This window comes from Oryctolagus cuniculus, chromosome 1, assembly GCF_964237555.1.
Source record: "Oryctolagus cuniculus chromosome 1, mOryCun1.1, whole genome shotgun sequence".
Classification (NCBI taxonomy): domain Eukaryota; kingdom Metazoa; phylum Chordata; class Mammalia; order Lagomorpha; family Leporidae; genus Oryctolagus; species Oryctolagus cuniculus.
The window spans coordinates 25,259,327-25,280,901 of NC_091432.1; the positions used below are offsets into that span (position 1 = coordinate 25,259,327).

The window sequence follows — 21,575 nt, forward strand, 5'->3', positions numbered from 1 at the left end:
TGTGTTTTCTGTAAGATTAAGTCCTCCATCTCAAAGAAGAGGAAGAATATCCTGAAGCGTTGCTTAAAATAGTCAGCATTCTCTCAAGCAAAGACAAGATACAGCAGGCAGAGCTGGCTCACATTTTTGAAACAGCAGGGACTGCTTTTTGCCTTTTTCTGGGCCGCAATCACAGAAGCCAACTGCATATTTTAGCGAGGTGGACGACAGAGATGCCCAGCCCCTGAGAGGAAAGAAGTCATCTCAGTGGAAGGTCCAAGATCTGGGTGTTAGTCCTTGGTCTGACTATTTACTGTAAGTCACCGAGGCAAGTGCCTGAATCTTCGCAGGTTCTGTTTCTGTGAAAAGGCAGCACATTCTAGTAAGTGCGGAAAGAACACAGGATGTCCTGACTTCCTCTTCCTGCAGGACCTCTGACTTCCCCTTCCTGCAGGACCTCTGCCTGCAGACTTGCTTTGTTTGGAATGTTCAGGGATACTCCTTGTGCGATTCCCAGATCAGTAGCAGCTGCTCCTGTAGGCACGTTATTACAGCAAATTCTCAGATTCTCGCCAAAGCCTATGAATTAGATATTGGGAATGGGGCCCTGTAGTTGATGTCTAAAGCAATCCTCCCGTTGAGTCTGATGCACACAACATTTAAGAACCACTAACCTGTTCTAAATAACTCTAATTTACCATTTCTTAGGGGAAACCATCTCTGCTTTTTGACTTGATCTCGTTACCCTATTATGGGCTACTCTAGCACCTTGTGCTTCATTGTGACATTTGTTATTGTATATATTTATTTTAGTCTGCTCCCCAAAGCCTGGGCTGTTTTCTGGACTGGTTCATCATTTTACTCCTCTGTAACAAAGCAGCTGCCATATAGTGGGGTTGAAAAGGTAAAGTAAGGCACAAAAAAGTGTACTTCTTTTATTTATGTATTTTCATTTTATTTGAAAGGGAGAGAAGCAGAGACAGAGAGAGATTTTCCATCTACTGATTTACTCCATCAATTCCAGCAACAGCCAGGGCTGTGCCAGCCTAAAACCAGGAGCCAGGAATTCCATCCAGGTCTCCAACCTGGGTGGCCAGCACTTGAGCCATTTTCTACTTCTTTCCAGGATGTGAATTAGCAGGAAGCTGGATGGAAAGCAGAGTAGCTGGGACTCAAACCAGGCACTCCACTACAGGATACTGGCAACCCAAATGGCCACGTAAGATGCTGTGCCAACTCTGGTCCCACAAGAACATTATAAAGAATTTCTTTGACCAAACAGGGATCCATAAATTGAGCAGCTCAAACCAGAAGTGGTTCAGGAGCTACAGTGAATTAACTTAAAAGCGAAACTTTTATATCATGGAATCAGAAATAAATCAAAGAAAATATTTGGCTACAGATACACAGTTGTCTTCTTTGGTGAATCATTTGAAACACTCCTAGTTATATAATTATAAATTAACTTGTTGCTTTTGATTTGTCAAGCTTATGTTTTGTTTTTCTTTAAGATAGGCTTCTATAAGAAATAGCTCAAATTAAGCTTTGCTTAATGTTTGCAAGTGAAGCAAGCTCAAGGTCAGTTATGAAGCTGGTTTTGTCTACTCAGGGTTTCTTCAGTCCTGGTCTCCATTTTAATGTAACTGTTAGGAACACAATAACTCGTTAGTATTTAGATAAAAATTAGTGACCTTGAACAAATCATTTAAACTTATCCAGACATAATTCACATTGCTTTAAAATGGATGCAATGTACTTTTAAAGTCAGAGCATAAGTGAATCTCAGTTAACCAACTGATGTCTTTGAGTCCTTAGATTCTTGCCTTCTCACTGGAACTCTAATTTCGCAGCTGGATATTTAACTTAATTTTCATGTCCTTGTGTATTCTCTTCAACACTAAAGTAAGCTGTTCCTCTTGTATTTTATGAGGTACCAGAGTCATATAATATGGGTATTGGGAACTATTCCTCTGACTTTAGGATAAAGAGAAAGATGTTGAATTGCCCATATCCTCAACCCACATTCTGGCCCCTCAAAATCTCACATTCTTGACTGTTTCTGTGAGTTATTTATTTCTTAAAAATCTTTCTACGGAGGAGTTTTTTTGTGCAAAGGTTAAGATGCCACTTAGAATATCCTCATCCCATTTTGGAGTGTATGGTTTGAGTTCTGGCTTGTCTGCTTCTGATCCAGCTTCCTCCTAATGCACCCCATGGGAAGACAGCAGATGAAGGCTCAAGTACTTGTGTTGCTGCCACCCACATGGGAGACCCAGATGGAGTTCCTGACTCTGTCTTTGGTCCAACATAGTCCTTGCTGTTGCAGGCATTTGGGGGAGTGAAACAGAAGATGCTATATCTCTCTATCTGTCTCTTTATCTTTCAAAAAAAATAAATAAATGAATAAATAAATAATGTTAAAACTCTAGGGACTGGCTCTGTGGCTCACTTGGTTAATTCTCTGCCTACGGCGCCTGAAGCCCGTATGGGCACTGGGTTCTAGTCCCAGTTGCTCCTCTTCCAGTCCAGCTCTCTGCTGTGGCCCAGGAGGGCAGTGGAGGATGGCCCAGTTGCTTGGGCCCCTGCACCTGCATGGGAACCCAGGAGGAAGCACCTGGCTCCTGGCTTCGGATCGGCGCAGCTCTGGCCGTTGCGGCCAATTGGGGAGTGAACCAACGGAATGAAGACCTCTCTCTCTCTCTGCCTTTCTTTTCTCTGACTTTCAAATAAATAAATAAAATCTTTAAAAAAAACTCTGTCTGCAAGGGTTGCATGGGCCCATTGCCTCCTGTACACATTCTCTTCTTGGGTCTTGGGTTCTTTGCAGGGCACTGAAAAGATGCAGTATTCCGACTGCTCTAGAACTCAGAGAGCTCTCTGTTCCCATCCCCCATGCCTTACATCACTTCAGCCCAGGGGAATCAGTTTTTTGCCACAGGCTAATTTTCCTTCCTGTTTCTGCTTACTTTTATAGCCACAACTAGAGATTCCTTTCTCTAGTTATTGATTGACTAATTTCCTCACTGAAAAGAAATGCTTCCTCCATTCCGGAAAACTACATTTTAGGAAACAAGGGTCAGGACACCTATAAGATTTTTCCAGCTTTTCATCGTGATCCATCTTTCTCCTAATGGGCTGAGATTAGAAGTAAGGTGGGGAAATTCTGTCATAAAACTAGTAGGCCTCCACAACAATGATTACTAACCAAAGTCAATATTACCTTCCAAAAGTCATGTTTGATTGCCATGACTAAGAGATATGTTCTGCTGGAATTTAGAGGGTAAAAGTCATGAATATTTCTGAATATACTATAATGTACAAGACTGTCTCTCATGAAAAAAATATTAGCAAATCTAAAATGTCAGTAGTTTATTGAGAAAGCCTATGTAGCAGGAAGCTATGCACAAGGGAAGTGATCAATTAATGATTATTTAAATATTGGTTTGTTCCATCCCTGATATCTTCATAATCTTGGCAAGTTGTAGACAATTTAGAAGTTTTGTTTCGTCCCTTGCTATAGCATGGGTAATGGTCCCTAGCCTTCTGCTGTACTCTGTTGAACTGACCCACACACCACATGTCTGATTGGCTACGCCTACTCTTTTACATATTTCCTTTCAATATTTATGAATCTGCAATGATATTTTTATGTTGTTAGAAGTTATACATCTCTCTCTTTTTTAAAGAATTATTTTATTTATTTGAAAGACAGAGTTACAGAGAGAGGTAGAGCCAGAGAGATAGAGGTTTTCCATTCTGCTGGTTCACTCCCCAGATGACCACAGTGGCCAGAGATGAGCTGATCCGAAGCCAGGAGCCAGGAGCTTCTTCCAGGTCTCCCACGAAGGTGCAGGGGCCCAAGGAGTTTGGCCATATTTTACTGCTTTCGCAGGCCATAGCAGAGAGCTGCAGTAGAAGAGGAAGAGCCGGGACTAGAACTGGCGCCCATATGGGATGCCAGCGCTGCAGGCTGGGGCTTTAACCCACTGTGCCACAGCGCCAGCCCCACACATCTCTCTTTTATTCTGATTAATATTACCTTTTCTTTGGCTGCATAGTCTTAATATTCATTTATATGATCACATAATATTCCATTGAATACATGGATTATAATTTTTCAGTTGGTGTTTTTCAGTTTTTTTAGAAAATAGGGTTTGTTTTCTGGCATTTTTGATGATGTGAAATATTTCAGGAAATTTTAGCTTTTCATACTCTTTTGCAAGTGATTTTGTTGAAAAATGGCAAGGTAACAATGCATTCTTATAAGATAAAAAACATAGATCTGAGAAAACTAAATACTTAGAAAACAAAAATGTATTAAAAACGAAACAAATAGAAAGCACAAGCTCCAAGCATGAAAAAACTTGAGCTAGGTTTGAAATGAGAGAGAGCCGGGCCAGCTGATGACTCTGAAAAACATTTCTAATGAAATGGCAAGGTCCACCACCACACCATGTTTTTATCATCAATTTACAAAAGAAAACTACAGTTTTACAGAGAATAAATGACTACGGAACTACACTGAGTTACGATTTTAACTAGAGCTGCACTAGCTGAACACACTGACATTTGTGGGGCAATGTTCTGTTAGTATAAGTAGCCACTTTAGACTTACTAAAATACATTTGTCATGCCCCAAAGATAATTATTCCAGGGAAGAAAAGGGGGAAAGGATTCAAAGCAATGAAAACACAAAGACCAGGCTTGATGCAGGTAAACAGTTTAGAAAAATATCATATTGCTTGCATGCATTGGAACAGTATCTGGGAGTGCAAGGTCATGTTTTAATGACTATAATACATCTGAAATGGCTCATTTAACAAAAAAGAAGCAGAATTACTTGGTCCAAGGTAGCTATCAAAACTTTTCAACTACTTCAGAACAAAATGTTTACTGCTAAGTTTAAACAGAATGCCCATTCATCCAAGTGTTCATCTAAGGAAAATTCTGTTTATCCAAGTTAAGATTTTTCAATTACATGTGTATCACTACCGTGGTTTTCATCAGTAGCATTTCTTTTTTATGTCCATTTCTATTCAAGATTTGAAAATGAGAATTAGTGTTTTGAGGGAATCCTACATCTGCATTTCATTTATGTTGAAACTTATCATGAGTGGGAATAAGAGAGGGAGAAGCTGTACAGTTATGCACACAGTTCCATGGACTTACCTCTAAGGGTAAAGCTAAAAACCTGCCATGGGACTCCAAATTCCATTAAGCTGCGTGGTAATAATGCTGTCTTACATGTTAAAATGATCATATTAAGTGTTTAATAGATCATATAGATAGGAATAAGTCTCAAAGAGATCACATAAATAAGACCAAATAATAACAATAGATAGAATTAAAAAGGAGAGAATGTTCGAACATGGGAAGCAGTCCACACAGCAGACTCATAGAATGACAAACACCCTAAACAGAACTCTGACCTCAGAATCAGCCCTTAAGATACTCTGGACTGGCTGATAAGCCCATGAGAGCATTTAAAAAGTCCTATATGAAGGATCTCTGTGAGTAAGCACCCAGTGGAATGAAGGGTCCATCGAAGAAGATTGTACTTTTCTCTGAAGGGAGGATAGAACTCCCACTTTGCTTATGGCCTTGTCTAAATGCTGATGGTGTTTGTGGACTCAAAAGTCTTCCATTGCCTTGGCAGCTCATGGTAAGAGCCTTGGGTGATCACTGATGTCATAAATAAGAGTGTTAATTGTTAAATTAACAGAAGTCACTGTGCACTTACTCCCCATGTAGGACCCCTGTCCTCAATGAGTTATACTAAGAGAATTAACTGCAAAACTTGTTCTCAAACAGTACTTTATATGTTGTGTGTATGTTTGTGTGGGTGCAAATTGTTGAAATCTTTATTTAGTATATAGTTGGTCTTCTATATATACAGTTAATTGAAAACGAATCTTAATGAAGAATGGGATAGGAAAGGGAATAGGAGGGGGGATAGGAGAGGGGGTGGGAGGGTGGGTATGGGGGGAAGAACCACTATATTCCTAAAGTTGTACCTATGAAATTTGCATTCATTAAATAGGTGATTTTAAAAATAGATGAAATTTATCACTCAGTCTGTGAAGGTTGGTTGACATATTTACCTATGATTATGGATAGTTACAGAATGGAAAATAAAGATTATTGGTGCATTATTTCAGAGATGAGAAACTTCAGACATATGTTCAGGAAAAGAACATGGTTCCTTAATTCCTGGGAATCATGATAACATTCAGCATTGCAAGGGTTTTATACTGTTTTATTTATCTTTTACCCTTCTTATCCTTCAAAAAATGAAAAATAAATGAAAAGGGTGGTGCTGAATTTAAGTCACACAAATTTCTTGATTAAGAAAACACCAGATCCCTGTTAAATATAAGAGTGGGAATAAGAGAGGGAAGAGAGGTACAATTTGGGACATGCTCAATCAGACTTGCCACAAATGGTGGAGTTAGAAACGTGCCAGGGGATTCCAATTCAATCCCATCAAGGTGGCATGTACCAATGCCATCTCACTAGTCCAAGTGATCAATTTCAGTTCACAATTGATCACACTGATAGGTCTAAGAGTCAAAGGGATCACACAAACAAGACTAGTGTCTGCTAATACTAACTGATAGGATCAAAAAGGGAGAGAACGATCCAACATGGGAAGCAAGATACACAGCAGACTCATAGAATGGCAGATGTCCTAAATAGCACTCTGGCCTCAGAATCAGTCCTTAAGGCATTCAGATCCAGCTGAAGAGCCCATGAGAGTATTATGGAAAGCCAAGACACTCTGGGAAAAAAAAAAAAGACCTAAATGAAAGATCTCTGTGAGTGAGATCCCAGTGGAGAGAATGGGGCCATCAAAGAAGGAGGTACCTTTCTCTGAAGGGAGGAGAGAACTTCCACTTTGACTATGACCCTGTCAGAATAAGATCGAAGTCAGCGAACCCAAAAGGCTTCCATAGCCTTGGCAACTCATGACTAGAGCCTAGGGAGATTACTTACGCCATAAACAGGAGTGTCAAATTGTTAAGTCAACAACAGGAGTCACTGTGTACTTACTTCTCATGTGGGATCTTTCCTTAATGTGTTGTCCAATGTGAAGTAATGCTATAACTAGTACTGAAATAGTGTTTTTACACTTTGTGTTTCTGTGTGGGTTCAAACTGATGAAATCTTTACTTAATATGTACTGAATCGATCTTTTGTATATAAAGATAATTGAAAATGAATCTTGATGTGAATGGAACGGGAGAGGGAGTGTGAGATGGGAGGGGTGCGAGTGGTAGGGAAATTATGGGGTGGGGGAAGCCATTGTAATCCATAAACTGTACTTTGGAAATTTATATTTACTAAATAAAAAAAAGAAAAAAAAAGCACCAGAACCTTTCATTAATAAAGGAGAGATTAATCAAAGCTCAGATATATTGCTAAATTTCTCCATTACTTTTATAATCTGCCACTCATGCTTTTAGCCACGATAAAAATACAGTGCAAACATTTAGAAAATCATTATTTAATTTTCCTGCTTGGAAAGCAGAGTCCAACTTGAATGAGAGTATGAAACAGACATAAGTTTCACTTATCTGCTGGCACCTACAAAGGAGATGTAGCATATTTCTCCATGTGGAATACATGGCCTGGTGCAGACCATTCTTTTCTTGTCCATTGTGGGAAAGGGTATCCCTGCTTAGAACTAATGTATGTCAAACGATGCCCTCCTGCAGATGCACTGTTAACCAAAAAGAGCATCTTATATATTCTGGATACTGCTACTTTATCCAATGCATAGTTTTCAAATAAGTCCTCCATCTGTCAGTTGCCTCTTCACGTTTTGTGTTTCCTTTGTTGTGTAGACAATTCTTAACTTGATGTAATCCCATTTGTCCATTTTTGGATTTTTAAAAAGATTTTTGTTTTAATTTGAAAATCAGAGTTAGAGAGAGAGAGAGACAGATAAAAGAGAGAGAGAGAGAGAGAGAGAGAGAGAGAGAGAAACCTTCCATCTGCTGATTCACTCCCCAGATGATCACAGTGGTGAGGGCTGGGCCAGGCCTAAACCAGGGATCAGAAGCTTCATTCTGGTCTCCCACTGAGATGGCAGGGCCAAAGCACTTGATCCACCTTTTGCTGCTTTTCCTAGGCTATTAGCAGAGAGCTGAATCCCAAATTGAGCAGCAAGGACACAAACAGTCTCCCATATCAGCTAGCCACAATGCCAGCCCCTAGTTTTGCTTTTGTTGTCTTTGATTCTGGGTCTTATCTAAGAAGCTTTTGCCTAGGGTGTTGTCTTGCAGTATTTCCCCTATGCTTTCTTCTAGTAATTTGGTAGTTTCAGGTGTTAAGTCTGGATGCTTGGTCCATTGTGAGTTGATTTTTGTAAAAGGAGTAGGTAGAGGTTTTGTTTCAAATTTCTCAATGTGGAAATTCAATTTTCCCAATACCTTTGCTGAAGACTATCCTTTCTTACGGGAATGAGTTCAGCTTACTTGACAAAGATTAGCTGGTTGTTGATGTGTGGACTGATTTCTGGGGGTTCTTTTCTCTTGGTCCACACATCTACTTTTGTGCCAGTACTAGGTTATTTTGGTTATAACAGCCCAGCAGTGTACCTTGAAATCTGATGTTGTGATGCCTTCTGCTTTGTTTCCATTGTTTAAGATTTCTTAAACAATTCAGGGCCTTTGTGTTTCAATATGCATTTTAGGATTCATTTTTCTAGTTCTGTAAAGAATGTCCTTGGAATTTTGATTGAGATTACATTGAATCTATACATTGCTTTGGGGACCATCAACATGTTGATAACATTAATTCTTCTAATACATGGATATGGGGTGTTTTTCCATTTCTTGAGTGTCTTCTTTCATTAATGCTTTTTAATTTTCATTGCAGATATATTTCACTACCTTAGTTACAGTTATCACAAGGTATTTAATTTTTTTGTAGCTATTGTGAAGTTGGACTAATCTTGTAAGCTCTTTCTCAGCCAGACTATTGTTGATGTACAAGAATGCTATTAATATTTGTGTTCATTTTATATCCTGCAACTTTGTCAAATTCTCTTATGTTCTAAGGCAAATATCTTCTGAGAAGCAAAACCTCCTCTATACTTCCTACTCTAGACAACCATTGAGAAATGCAATTTTAAAATGAAGAACTGTAGTAGACTGTAGGGTGACCATATGTTCAAGATTGCCTGGAGAAAAAAATCATGATTTAAACTAATCAATATAATAAAAGACCTATTAACTACCATTGTAATGACTTTTTGAAAGAGTATAGTGGTATATATATAAAGTAACTAGAGAGTTTGGCTTTTTGATTGCCTTTCTTTTTATTTTGGTTAAGTAGGAGTTGAGTGTGTTAGCTTTGAGGTGGATGTGTAATTTTAGATTGTCTATTCTAAAAGTCTTGGTAACTATTTCTCAGTGTCACAATACATGCTGTTAACTACATTGTAACAAAAATGAACTCAGTGTACATTTATCTTGATGTTCTTTAAAATAATACATTTCTTTTTTTAAAGATTTATTTATTTATTTGAAAGTCAGAGTTACACAGAGAGAGAGGTCTTCTATCCACTGGTTCATTCTCCAAATGGTCACAATGGTTGGAGTTGCACCAGTCTGAAGCCAGGAACCATGAGCTTATTCCAGGTCTCCCATGCAGGTGCAGGGGCCCAAGGACTTGGGCCATCTTCCACTGCTTTCCCAGGCCGTAGCAGAGAGCTGGATTGGAAGTGCAGCAGCTGTGACTTGAACTAGCACCTATATGGGATGCTGGCACTGTAGGCTGAGGCTTTACCTGCTGCACCACAGCACTAGCCCCAAAATATTACATTTCTTTAATTGATTTAAAAAAATTGGATTTACATGAAATGTCTCCAACAGTTTTATGGGAGGCAATGCAACATTTAACAAGTATCACAGCTTAAGCCAGTCCATTGGCCCTTCCATTTTCTTTATTAACAAGTATAATTAGCCTCCTCCTCTGTGGAACACCAGAACCAATTATTTCAAATGACTATGTAATCTAAGCAATCTAACTTTCACCCTTCCCAATCTCTAGTAAGGACTATTTTAGATTCATATGGAGCACACATACACATACACACATACACAATTTCCATATATGAGAGGGAAAAAACGTGATACTTGTCTTATTTCAATTAACATAATTTTTTAAATAATCTCCACTTTTTTCCATTTTGTTGCATATGTCAAGGTTCCATTCTTTTGTATGGCTATGTAATATTGTACTGTGTATGTATGCCACATTTTATTCATCGATTCATTCACTAACAGGCGTTCAGTTTGATTCTATATCATGGCTATTTGTGAATAGTGCTGCAATAAACATAGGGTGCAGGTATTCCTTTCATATGCTGACTTCACTTCCTTGGATGTAATCCCAGAAGTGGGATAGCTGGGCCATATGGCTGACCTAATTTTAGATTTTGGAGAAACCTCCATACTGTTCTCCATAGTGGTTGTACAAATTTGCATTCCCACCAACAGTGTATAAGGGTTCCCTCTACTCTGCATCCTCACCAGCATTTGCTATTTTTTCCCTTTTTAATAATCACTATTCTAACTGAAGAAAATGATACTACATTCTGGTTTTAATTTGCATTTCCCTGATAGCTGGTGGTATTGAAAATTTATTCACGTATTTGGTATTTCTATTTTTCCTTTCTGAAAAGTGTCTGTTTAGATTCATTTCCATTTATTAACTGAATTGTTTGTATTATTGCTGAATTTTGTGGGTTCTAATATATTCTGGAATATTAATCCTTTATGAGATATATAGTTTGTAAATATTTTCACCCATTTCATCAGTTTTCTAATCTCTGTACAAATTATTTCCTTTGCTGCAAAGTAAGAAGCTTCTTACTTTGGTATAAAACTATTCTTTCCTATTTTCCTTTTATTGCCTGTGTTTTTCCCATCGTATCCTAAAAATGTATCTCCTTTGCCAGTGTCTTAAAGTTTTCACCTTCTATTTTGTTCTAGCAGTTATATAGTTTCAGGGTCTTTGATACACCTGAGTTAATATTGAGAATGAGAGACCGAGGTCTTGTTTCAAACTTCTGCCTGTGGGAACCAAATTTTTTTTTGACAGGCAGAGTTAGACAAAGAGAGATACAGAGGGAAAGGTCCTCCTTTTTCCGTAAGTTCACCCCCGACCCAAGTGGCCACCACAGCCGGCTTGCTACTGCTGGTGCAGTGCATTGATCCGAAGCCAGGAGCCAAGTGCTTCCTCCTGGTCTGCCATGATGGTGCAGGGCCCAAGCACTTGGGCCATCCTCCACTGCACTACGGGGCCACAGCAGAGAGCTGGACTGGAAGAGGAGCAACTGGGACAGAATCCGGCGCCCCAACCAGGACTAGAACCCAGGGTGCTGGTGCCACAGGCAGAGGATTAGCCTAGTGAGCTGCGGCGCAGGGAACCAAATTTTCTCAGCACCATTTGTTGACAAGCATGACCTCTTTCAAGGCAGTACTTTTAGTAACTTTGTCTAAGGTAAGTTAGTTGTATATGCATTTGTTAGTTATTTATGAATTTGTTTCTGGGGTTTCTGTTTGATTTGTCTGTGTGTCTATTTTTATTAAGGTTTCATGATGTTTTGGATACAAGAGTTTTGCAGTGTGTATTGACTGGTAATGTGATGCCCTCAGCATCATTTATAGTTCAGGATTGTTTTGGCTATCTGGGGGTCTTTCTTTCTTCCATACAAATTTTTGGATTTTTTTTCTCTAATTCTGTAAAAGATGTCATTGGCATTTTGATGGAAATTACATTGAATATGTAAATTTCTTTGGGTAATATAGACATTTTAAGAATATTAATTCTTCCAATCCATAACCACAGAGGTCTTTGTATTTTTGTGCATTTTTAAAATTTCTTTCATTAATATTCTGTAATTTTCATTGTAGAGATCTTTTACATCCATAAGTAAATTTATTCAAAGATATTTTATGTTTTGTAACTATTGTGAATGAGATTGCACCTTCTCAGGGAGTTCTCAATATCTCTCCACTTTAAGGACATAGGCCTAAATCCACGGCTGAAGCCACAAATCACTAGGCTAGTCCTTTGCCTGTGGCGCTGGCTCCCTGGGTTCTAGTTCTGGTTGGGGCGCCAGTTCTGTCCTGGTTGCTCCTCTTCCAGTCCAGCTCTCTGCTGTGGCCCAGGAAGGCAGTGGAGGCTGGCCCAAGTGCTTGGGCCCTGCGCCCGCATGGGAGACCAGGAGGAAGCACCTGGCTCCTGGCTTCGGATAGGCGCAGTGCACCGGCCGCAGCAGCCATGTGGGGGGCAAACCAACGGAAGGAAGACCTTTCTCTCTCTCTCTCTCTCTCTTTCTCTCTCTCTAACTCTTCCTGTCCAAAAAAAAAAAAAAATACTAAATCCACTCATGTTTAACTTATATGATTAACCATAATGATGGCCTTGAACATTCAGTTAAGTAATACATTCATCCATTCATTTCATAAACATTTCAGCAGTACCTACTGTATATTCAACAACAAGCTAAGAACTAAACCCACAAAGATAAAAAGATATGATCCTAAAGAATCTTGTCTCTTCTAACAAGTAACCATCAAACAGTGTTACATCTGCCTGATAAGATTAAGTTGAAAGTACAATAATAAAACTGTGAAGGGTAAGAATTCTACCAACATAGGAGAAAGAATAGGTAGGTTAAATATATATGCTGCTGAAGCAAGCATATGGATAGATAGGTTAAGAATTGGGTGGGTGATGGGGTTCTTACAATAGACATGTATACCCTAAAGTTCCTAGGGCTTTTCTTTTTTTGAAAGTTGAGCTGTCATAAAATTCCCCTTTAGCAGGGATGTAGGTGAGATATATGATATCATTGTCAGTCATCAAGTAGTTAGGGCCTTCAGCAGATTTCAAGATTTGTGTAGTCATTAAAGGATAAAAGCTTAACACCTAACAAACCTCCAGACTAAAAATAGAAAAAAAATTAGATCTGGGAACCCATATTTCAGTCCTAAGTATGAGACAGTAACTGAAGATCCTGATTCAAATGCTGTACAGTGGCCACATCCACCAGCTTGATTCCAAGACTTAGGAACTGAAAGTATTACAAACCTTTTACCCAGAGACCTACCTGTTAGGAAGCTCTGTTGCAGGAGAACAGTTGCCAACCTACACTGATGTTTTATCCTCCTTCATCCTTACATTAAAGACTTTTGTCCTGGCTGACTTTATTTTTTCACAAATCAAAACAATAGACAAATTTCATGGATCACACTCATGTTTCCATTGTCATTTGCTTTGCTTTGAAGCTGAGAAATAAAGATAAATAGGAAGAAAATGAGGTAGAATGAGAATGTGGGCAGGGATGCTGTGATTTGTCTTCATTGTTGCTATTTTATATGTGATTCATTGGAACATAATTTAATAAGAGAATATATCATTAAATTAGACTGGGGGGCCAGCACTGTGGCTTAGTGGGCAAAGTCTTCACCTGCAGTGTTGGCATCCCATATGGGTGCTGGTTCTCTACCCAGCTGTTGATCCAGCTCTCTGCTGTGACCTGGGAAAACAGTAAAAGATGGCCCCAGTGCTTGGGCCCCTCACCCACATGGGAGACCTGCAGGAAGCACCTCGCTCCTGGTTTTGGATTGGCCCAATTCTGGCCATTGTGGCCATTTGGGGAGTGAACCAGTGGATGGAAGACCTTTCTCTTTGTCTCTCCCTCTCTCTGTCTGTAGCTCTGACTCTCAGATAAATAAATAAAATCTTTAAAAAATTAGATTGAGGGACAATGTAGCCACATTTTGTAATCTGTCCATATATGTTATCCAGCCCACTACTATGTGAACTTTCCTGCATGCATTTTTTGTTAAAGTGATACAGCTTATAAATATTTGCTTATTCCTAGACAAATATGCCATTCTCATGATTATTATTGTTTCTCACCAATTTTTACAAATTCTACACTTGATCTTAGCCAAAAGGCCGAGAAGCGATCAATTTTTATAGATTCTGTCTTCTGAATAAGGACTGTTAATACTTTCATGGACCACTAGAGAAGCTTACATTCACATATATATTTAGTGATGTTATAGACTAGAAATCACATATTCCTAAATATAGTTTTGTTTTCTTCTCATTGCTTAACATTGTTTTAGTAAAATAACTTTGGAGGCTTGAAATTGTTCAAGTACAGTGACATATGTGCCTTGGTTTGCTTGAGACTTTACTTCTTTAACACTGAAAATCCACAACCTCAAAAAACCCTTCAAAATCAGAGCGATTTTTTTTTCATAGGATTAAAAAAAAGATGAATTTCCAGGGTTCTATTTCCTTTTTATCTGTGTTATTTCTTCAAAGAAGGAAAATAAAGATGCATTAGAAGAAAATAAAAGAAATGAAGGCAGGGAAGCTGTGTGTGGTTGCCTTCCTTCTGATGTAAACTTATGTCGTTTTCTTTTTCTTTTTTTTTTTCCTTCTCACTCACACACACACACATACACACACACACTCATGTGCTGGAAATCTGAAATTTCTAAAGCTGTATTGTTTTGTATTTCTTTCTTTCATATACTGTGCTGAAAAAGTGCTATCTTGCTTAGGGGAATAGAGAAGAGGAAATCCTGCCTTGAGTTCAATCTATAGAGAATAATCTGGCCTTTATCACTTGTTTAAGATTTATTTATTTATTTATTTGAAAGACAGAAAAAGAGAGAGAGAGACCAGGGAGAGGGAGAGAGAGAGAAAAGGGAGAGAGAGAAAATATGAATTTCCATGGTCTGGGCCAGGCCAAAGCCAGGAGCCACAGACTGTCCTTGTCTCCCACATGGGTGACAGAGCCCATATACTTGGACCATCATCTGCTGCCTTCCCAGGTAAATTATCAGGATGTTTGGGTTGGAAGTTGAGCAGTTGTGACTTGGAGTGGAACTTTGATATAGGATGGCAAGTAGTGGCCTAGCTCACTGAGCCACAACACCAGCTCCTGTTCTGGCCTTCTTTTGTCCATGTTCCAATCCAAGGTTGAGGATCATTGCATTGTCCACTGGTTCACTCCCCAAATTTCTGCAACAGCCAGGTCTGGGCCATGCTAAAGGCAGCAGCAAGGAATTCCATCTGGGTCTCCCACATGGCTGGCAGGGAAACCAGTGCTTGAGCCATTGTCTGCTGACGATGCTATATTACCAGGACGCTGGATCAGAAGTGGTAGAAGCAAAGCTTAAATCATCCAGAGGGACATCCCGAGGGAAACTTAAATCTTTATATCAAACGCCTGCCTCCAAATACTTATGTATATCATGTTTGGATGTGCTTTTTGTACTGTTGTTTCAAGAACTCTGATCCTATGGGAGGGTATGATAGCTACCATACCTTAGCTAAGATCTGTTCCTGATATCACATCTAGATGTACTTAGAAACATTGACATTCTTAGTAGTGCAGCAATAAAAAATAAACAAGATACACGAGCATCTATTAAGCTGGATTTTTACATCAGGATATATTTTGTTCTCTTTTGAACCTCCCAAATCATTCACTCTGACTAAGCCAGTAGCTTCAAATAGCCATAATCACAGGGTGGTTTGGTTTGCTGTCTGATTATTTCATTTACTGCAAACAAATAAAACCTCATCCCTGGATAGATAGGGAGCTTTTGTCTTGAAACTGACACAGCAGAATCAAATGAACTGCATTTCTTTCAGCAGAGTGAAAATTTTTCAACATAGCTTAAGTGCATGAAAGATATTTCATGTTTTATATCACACACATAGTTTCTCACAAAAATTGTTAGTCTTCAACTATATACATAAATTACTGGACCACTTTACCACAGGAGCCAAACTCCACAAATTCAGACTAAGTAGCTCTAAAGACAGATAATTGTCCCTCCACCCTTCCTGGACTCTTGGGGCTATTGTAATCCCACACAACTTCTGCTTTATAAAAAACACAAGGTGGGGGATGTTAGTAAAGAGGCATAGTCTTATCTACAGCAGGATCTACACCCCTGGTGCCATCCTAGGCTCTAGCCACGGCCACCATGGCTGGAAGCCAGGTGACCACATGGCCCAACCACCAGTGTCGGCTCTACCCCTACCCTAATGGGATTCGCTGCTCCTACTTCCCTGCCTGCCCCTCCTGCCCCGCAAAGTTTTAAGAGGACCTGTTCCTGAACACGTGGCTCTCTCTCTCTCTGTCTCTTGATCTCTCTCTCCCTTGCTCTTTCTTGATCCCTCTCTTATACTCTCCTCCTCTCTCTTATCCTCTTGCCCTCTTCTTCCACCCAACAATCAACCTTTCCTCTAAAATAAATGTACAATTAAGTATAGCAACCAGTGTTTGCTGGGCATTTATAATGTGCTGACTTTGTGCTAAATGGTTTATGTTCATTGTCTCAGTAATTTTTGCAAGCACCAAATTGCTGTGTGTTTCCATTATACACATGAGATAACTGAGACATTAAGCTATGGATCTTTCTCAAGTCACATAATTCACATGTGGTGATCTGTCAACTGTCAAGCCATTAGTTAACTAATATAGGACACATTTGATGAAAGTCTTTTATGTGTCATGCCCTGTGCTAGGCATTACCAGTGTACTGCATAAATGTATAACAAAACAATTATTTATTGAGTTTACTGTTACATTGAAAGCTAGAATTGACAAAAAAATCAGAAGAGGAGTAGGATTTTTAATAATGCGGGTAGCTAATTTCTGAAAGATATCATGTGGGGTCAAACCTGGAACTATATCTGGGAAAAAAAGGAAAATAAAACAAAAACTTAAAAAAAAAAAAAAGCTGATGAGTTTAGGACAGATGTGGCAGGCATACTGAATAGCATATGCAGTGTCATGGCACCAGTAATGTTCTTGTGAGTGCAGAGAATGATAATTACCTGACATCAGAGGAGCTCTAAAGCAAGAACAGATGAAGCTAAAGAATTTAAGAGAAGACAGAGAACATTAAAGGAAATACTCATGATCTAGAAATCACAAGAAACACCATGGGTTTTGTCTTTATAAGTTCACAGATATATAGAAGGTTATTGTAAGAAGAGTACCTGTTATGTTCCCATCTGATATAGCATCTGAAAAATGATGAAATGAGACCTGGGTTTGTTAAGGTGATTTGCTAAGTTGAGAGCTGAAATATAGTAGTGGGCTTTTCTCCTGGATCCTCAATTCCAAGATCAGCTTTCACAGTTATTATATTGTACCTTAGCAAAATGAATAAATACTCTCTAATTGTAGATTGGATTTTAATGAACACTTTGTATAAGACAAAAATGAATGTGGATAGACTGTGAAGGGGATGGCTAATCCAATTTTCAAACAAAATTTATAATTATTTTTAGTCATTATCTCACTATTGAAACTAAAATTATATTGTAAGGTACATATTATCTACAATGCAGAGTGCAATGGCACATGTAGTTTTTAAAAAAAATATTTATTTTAAAGGCAGAATTACAGAGAAGAGAGAAAGAGAGGGAGAGACAGAGAGAGATCTTCCAACTGGTGGTTCACTCCCAAAAAAGATGCAACAGCCATGGGTGATTCAAGACTCATCATGGAACCTGGAATTCCATGTGAATCTCCCATGTGGGTGGCATGTGCCCAAGCACTCAGGCCATCTTCTGATGGTTACCCGACACATTAGCAGGGAGCTAGATCAGAAGTGGAGCAGCTAGGACTTGAACTGGTACCCATGTGGGATGTGAAGTCACAGGCAGCAGCTTAACCAGCACATGTGTTTTAGAAAAGGTGATTGCATTTACTAGATTATGTTAAACCTTCTAGATTTCCTTTCTGTATCATTCCTATCTTGACCATAGGCAGTCCCAATTTTAGGAATAATCCTAGCTCTATAAGGAAGGGCCTATTAACATTTTAGACTGACATCCCAATTTAAATAGCCAGATCTTCATCTCATTTTCTAAATCAAGCCTGGCTCTATTCTGCTTCTAATGAACAAATCTTACATTAGGGCTCTGAATGCCAGCCTGTAATTGAACTCCACATCCTTTCTATTGATGTAATTAATCCAGTTATCTTATATTTCCAAACACATATCTTTACAAATATTAAAACATGACAATATTGGCTGGCACCATGACGTAGTGGGTAAAGCTGCCACCTACAATGCCAGCATCCCATATGGGCACTGGTTTGAGTCCCAGCTGCTCCATTTCTGATCCAGCTCCATTCTATGGCCTAGGAAAGCAGTAGAAGATGGCCCAAGTCCTTAGGCCCTTGCACCCATGTAGTAGACCCGGAAGAAGCTACTGACTCCTGGCTTTGAATTGGTGCAGCTCCGGCCATTGTGGCTATTTGAGGAGCAAACCAGTGAATGGAAGACCTCTCTCTCTACCTCTGCTTCTCTGTAACTGCCTTTCAAATAAATAAATAAATCTATTTTTTAAAGATTTATTTTTATTTATTTGAAAATCAGAGTAACACAGAGAGAGAAGGAGAGGTAGAGAGAGAGAGAGAGATCTTCCATCCATTGGTTCACTTCCCAGTTGGCTGCAATGTCCAGAGCTTTGCTGATATGAAGCCAGGAGCCAGGAGCTTCTTCTGGGTCTCCCACGTGGGTGCAAGGGCCCAAGGACTTGGGCCATCTTCTACTTCTTTTCCAGGACATAGCAGAGAGCTGGATCAGAAGTGGAGCAGCTGAGACTTGACCCAGTGCCCATATGGGATGCCGACTCTGTAGGCGGCGGCTTTACCTGCTACCCCACGATGCTGGCCCCATTTTTTTTTTTTTTTGAAAAAAGAACATAACTATACTATCCATTTAAATTTTTCTGATATATGTAGATATACTCAGTTATCATGTGCCGTAATTTTTTATTTTAGACAATGTTCAGCCAGGTGGACCTACCTGATTCCAGCACCTAAACCTGGGTTTGGAACATATAGATACAAGGCAACTGAAGAAGTTCTAGTGCTTTCCAGTCTATTCTTTGTTATTTCAACTAGCAACAGCATATGTATTTTTAAAAGTAATTTTATAAATAGTTGGATTACCTATAATATATAACCGCTGGTTGTCATGGCCTATATTTGAACAATTTTCCTGTAATATAGGACTGATATCTTTTGTTAAAGAGGGAAACATGGAGTGGTGGAATCTAAGGAAGGAACAAGGAGATGGTGGTGTGAGATTCCTTCAGGAGAGAGATTTGGTTCCAGAAGATTGAGTGTAATGGAAGACCACTATCAGATGGAGCAGTCGGTTGTCTCCAGGAGCTTTTACCCACTGAAAGAGCACAGATGTACCTTTCCTCTAGAGAAAGGAGGTTTTTGGCAAGTGATTTTGATAAACCTGCTAGGCTCCCCTTTTCTTCTTAAAATTAGGCTTTTACATTTGCCCATCTCTCATTCTTCAAGGAAAAAGTTGCCAAAGAAACCTGAAGGGCTCATTCTGGAAAGATGCTCTAAACCACGGGAATTAGTTTAAGATCTATAATTGTCAGAAAGAACAGATGGAAACACAATGTAATGGAAAGGTTAGATTCACATATTGTTTTATTTAGAAAGAGCCTCTGAGCTATTTCTAATTATAGATGATACTAGATAGTAAATAGAGAGATCATTAGGATGGGAATCAGGAGTCCTGTGTTCCAGTAACTTCTCTTCTTGTAACTAGCTCTAGAAGGTGACTTTGACTGAGTCATTTGAGTTGCTGGCTTAAGCTCATCCAGCTATATATAGGTGGGAATTATGTGTTTTAATTTTTACACTGTTGTTCATCCTTGAACTTCTGTTTTACAAGGGCACATGGACAATCTCTATATAAACTACTAGTTATCAGGGAAAATCACAGAACACAGCACAAATAAAAATTTTTTAAAGTGAAACTAAATTGACATTTATAGACAGTGAAATTACTATTCATGTTAACATTTGATTCTGCTATTCAGACATAATAATATGTCACAGTATCCTAGATGTATGCCTTTTTCTATTCTTAATTTTCCATAATCTTTTTTTTTTCCACACAACAGTTGGGATGATCTTCCTAAATCGTAATAAGACCACTATAATCTTCTTTTATATTTTAATTCATTTATTTATTTGAAAGAGCAACAGAGAGGAAGAAACAGTCAGGTCAAGGCCACTAAAGCCAACAACCAAGAATGCGAAGAATGTGTTCTTGTCTCCCACAAGTGTGGAAGGCAACAAAGCTTCTGAGCCATCATCCACTGCCTTCCCAGGTCCCTTTGCAGGGGGCTGAATTGGTAGCAGAGTGGCCAGGACTTAAAGAAGTACTCAAATATGGGATGCTAGGGGCCTGTGCCGTAGCTCACTTGGTTAATCCTCTCTGCCTGTGGTGCTGGCATCCCATGTGGGCACCGGGTTCTGTCCTGGTTGCTCCTCTTCCAGTCCAGCTCTCTGCTGTGGCCCAGGAGTGCAGTAGAGGATGGCCCAAGTGCTTGGGCCCTGCACCCGCATGGGAGAAAGCACCTGGCTCCTGGCTTCTGATTGGCACAGCGCCATCCGCAGTGGCTATTTGGGGAGTGAACTAACGGAAGGAAGACCTTTCTCTCTGTCTCTCTCTCTCTCTCACTGTCTATAACTCTACCTATCAAATAAAAAAAAATATGGGATGCTAGAATTTTGAGTGGCAGCTTAACTGGCCCTTATAATCTCCTTTTCAATGTCCCCACCCAATAAATCCCTGATGCTTTTAAGACAATAGCTGACCAAGCACCTTATCCATGGCCTTTGCAGCCATCTGTCCAAAATGGACCTCCAACCCACTGTGCAAAACATTACCTATCAAATAAATTCAATACAAAGATCTTCTTTTTACCCTTTCAATATCCCAAGCTCATTCCCGATTTAGGGTTAGTACATATAGTTCTTTTAACCTGGGAGGACTTCTCTGAGATCTTAGCATCACTGGATCATTTACATCATGCAGGTCATGACTTCCCAACTTCTCAAAGAAACATTCTTCAATTAACCCAACTAAAGCAATGCCCATTAATGAGTCCTTTTTTACACTCTCCCGATATTTCCTTTCTAGAAAACAAATTTTTTTAGCTCATGCAACATTTTTGGATCTGAAATCACTGTCTGATACTCCCACCCAATATGAGCCCCTTGCTGGCAGGGATCTTACCTTGTCCCATGAGGTATTTACAGTGTCCAGATGAGTGCTCTGTGCATAGTTGGCATCCCCAGAATATTCATTAAATTAATGAATAGTTCCATGAAAGATAGTTCAGTCCTTATACTCCAGAGCAGATTCTACTTATGCTTGTAAAGTAGCCATAATTAAATATTACTAAATATCCTGTATTACTGTCTTTCATGTAATTTTATCCTAATCTGATTATATAATCATGCGTCTGCTTAGGTACAAAAGAGAGAATAGCAGAAACACTATTTACATAAAGTACAAAACAATTTGTAGTGAGAGTTCTAAGTTGTATAACTTTGCTTCAGTGAAAAATGCATTAAATGAAAAGAAATGTATAGAAAAGTGTATTTTAGAACATTCAAAGTTCTTGTCTTTAAAAAAATCCTTGAAGTTTTCCATTTTTAGTTTCTTTTCTTTTTTGCTTTTTTATTTGCTTAATAAGTCAGATAT

General features: G+C 39.1%; 1 protein-coding gene and 1 pseudogene across 8 annotated transcripts in view; one reads left to right on the forward strand and one right to left on the reverse strand.

Annotated features, from left to right (window-relative positions):
- Nucleotides 1-21,575, forward strand: part of LRRC4C (leucine rich repeat containing 4C) — a 1,373,254-nt gene that overhangs the window by 868,327 nt on the left and 483,352 nt on the right. The gene's annotated exons all lie outside the window — the stretch shown is intronic.
- On the reverse strand, nucleotides 13,825-13,971 carry LOC127484920 (U2 spliceosomal RNA; annotated as a pseudogene).